Below are 2,724 nucleotides of genomic sequence, written 5' to 3'. Positions count from 1 at the left end.
AGCCTGGCAGGACAGTGAAGGGATGAGCCTCACAGCTTGGATGTGCTGTTTCCCCTCCCACAACATACACAATCCCTGCCCAGGTGCAGCCTCTCCTTTCCTCTTCTCAGGGCAGGGCAGGGCAGGGCAGGGCAGGGGACACCGCTCTGCCCCTGCTCAAGTCTTGGGGCAGAAGAAAATTCCCCTGGCAGGGCAATAAAGCAGCTCTCTGCTGAGCTAGAGTAGACAGGGGAAGAAAGGGGGATTTGGGGAGACTCAGGGCATCCAACACCCATGTCCCACTGAAGAGTCGCCCACAGTGCAGCCACCCAGCCCCTGTAAAGACTTTCGTGCCCAAGTCTGGATCCTCCTCATGCCCTGGCTGTTTGGGACAAAGCCCCACTTCAATGCCAAAGCACAGCACCTCAGGGGCAGGTCTGGGCGAGCAAGGAAAGGGGCTGGCGCCCAGCACAGAACCGAGTCCAGCATTCGAAGGCATCGAACCGTTCTCAACCCCAAAGCCCTCAGGGTCCAAGCCGACAGGCGCCAGCGAGTCCTGCATATCAGATCCTCAGGGCTCCTAGAGACGAGTCGAAGCCAGAAAGCATCGCTTGGTCTGGACTCCAGCATCCTCAGAGTTTGGGAATAGGAGATGCCCAGGGGAGCATTGATCCTGGCCCAGCTGTCGCTACCCATCAGAAGAGCAGCCCAGAAACACCGTTTCATTTCTGCCACGGGGAATTTTGACAAAACAAAACACCAAAATGCCTCTATTCAAAATGGCACCAATGCCCCGTGGCGGCAGTCGTTTCGTGATGCTCCACAGCAAGGGACTCCAGTGACGCTCCTCCGCTCCTCACCAAAGGCAGAGCAAGCGGTGCAGCTGTGGTCTCACCTCGGCGTCCAGTCCACAAATGCCACTGGAAGGGGAAAGCACCCACAACCAGCTTCACAGGCTTAAAGGACCATTAGATCCTCCAACCTGATCTCATAACGCCCTGCGAGACAGACTTCACCCATGCTAAGCCCAGTAGCGGGGGTTAAGCTAATGCATTTTATTCTTTGTGGGACTAAACTGCCGCGTGCTACAGGGAAGCCAGAAAAACCAATGTGTCACCACATCCCACGACCCTGAGAAATGGCAGGGAGTGGACTCAGCGAGATACGTCCCCACTCCCCACGGCCCCTGCAAACGCTGTGGCAGAATCCCACACGTCCTCTGCTCCGAGGCACCGCAGCACCACTTGGGACTGCTCCCCAGGCTTGACCAACATATTTTGGTTTCCAGCATAGGGAGGTTTCCTCCAGGAAAAAGACACTTCTCAAAAAAATAGTGTTTTTTTGGTCCAAAAGTAATTCAATGGACAAATATTTTGATAGGGGATATTTGATCCGCTCTACCTGAAAGGCCACAAGAGCAGGGCATGCTTTCCAGATTTCGGGCAGCTTGCAGGATAGTCTGATAGACCCGTCAGAGATTAAACAAGGACACTACATTGCCTCTTCCTTGTCTCCAACCAAATTTAGACAGCGACAGCCACAACCCAAGAATTAAATATATTTACGCTTGCTCTGTACGCTGCTCGAGCCCCCTCCACTCTTTGAAGCATGGCGCACTCCACACCTTCGGTAAATATAGGTAAATATTAGTGCGTTACTCTTCTCTCCGACTCGCCCACTTTTCAGAATTCGGTATTTTACTGGCTCAATTATCCACAGATAAAACTCCTTCCTGTTTTCCCTGTCTGTCTCTATGCACTGACTTTATGCAAACTGAAAGGCTTTTGACTTCCGAAGCCAAATTTATTCCTGGGTATAATTCCAATTAAAGGATACTAACCTTTAAAAAAAGGGACCGTTTCTCTAAAAGCAATTTACCTGTTACAGGTGACACTGAAGTTTTCTAGTAAGGGCGGGGGGGAGAAAAAGCCTCATTTTGAGTGTACTTTGTGCATGTAACAGTAGTTTGCATCTAGCCAGGTCTTCCTGAGGCTTCCTGCCCTCTCTTCTGTTTGGTGAAAAAGAAAGGGGAGAGAGAGGAAATCAAGACTGTGGACACATGCACACGCTAGGAGCAGGGTCAGTCATTTTTTGAAGCTGGTTAGATTTCAAGTTGACCAGGCCCCTTTTAGACAGCAGAGTTACAGCCAAGGATGCCCCTGACCTCGATAAGTACCTGACCAAGCACGGGACTCTAATCTGCGTTTGGTTCCTAATCTTCCTTCCTCTCTGGGCGCATCTATACGAGACACTTACTACGCAGTACAGGCAGTCCTCGACTTCCACCGTTTCAAGTTACACCGTTTCGCACTTACAGTGTTTATAAATTGACACTGTTTCAACTTTCTGACGTCAGTTTTGACTTTACAATGCTTGATCTGATATGACGCCACGCCAGGGAATAAGTTCGCTGCATTGCCCATCTCCCTGGAGAACGTTTGCCCAAACTTCCTTGGACACTTTCTTTGAGAAAGCAGACAGGACTCCAGAAAAGCCTGCAGCCAGGACTCCTGAGAAGTCTCCAGCCAAGAACCCTTCAATAAGTCCAACAAAGTCACCTCAAAGAAGTCCTTCCAAATCAATATGATTGTTATTTACAATATAAATGCATTAATATAGCTATATTACTCATCTATAATTGATTGAGTCAAAATTCTGGGGTATTTTTGGTGCAAATAGGGTATCGGGCCTTGGTTCAGGAGCCAGTCCCCCATTTATAACATTGATTCATAGTTTCTAGGGTCA

The 2,724-nt window shown here is 49.7% G+C and overlaps 1 long non-coding RNA gene across 1 annotated transcript in view; it reads right to left on the bottom strand.

The window, feature by feature from the left end:
- Nucleotides 1-43: 43 nt before the first annotated feature.
- LOC109307508 overlaps nt 44-2,724 on the bottom strand; it is a 27,504-nt gene continuing 24,823 nt past the window's right edge. The window contains exon 3 of the long non-coding RNA XR_002100278.1: nt 44-1,987. This is a non-coding gene — a long non-coding RNA (uncharacterized LOC109307508). The remainder of the gene's footprint in view (nt 1,988-2,724) is intronic.

This window comes from Crocodylus porosus, unplaced genomic scaffold (assembly GCF_001723895.1).
Source record: "Crocodylus porosus isolate Cpor-Errol unplaced genomic scaffold, CroPor_comp1, whole genome shotgun sequence".
NCBI classification, from domain to species: domain Eukaryota; kingdom Metazoa; phylum Chordata; order Crocodylia; family Crocodylidae; genus Crocodylus; species Crocodylus porosus.
This window is presented reverse-complemented; position numbering and strand designations above follow the sequence as displayed.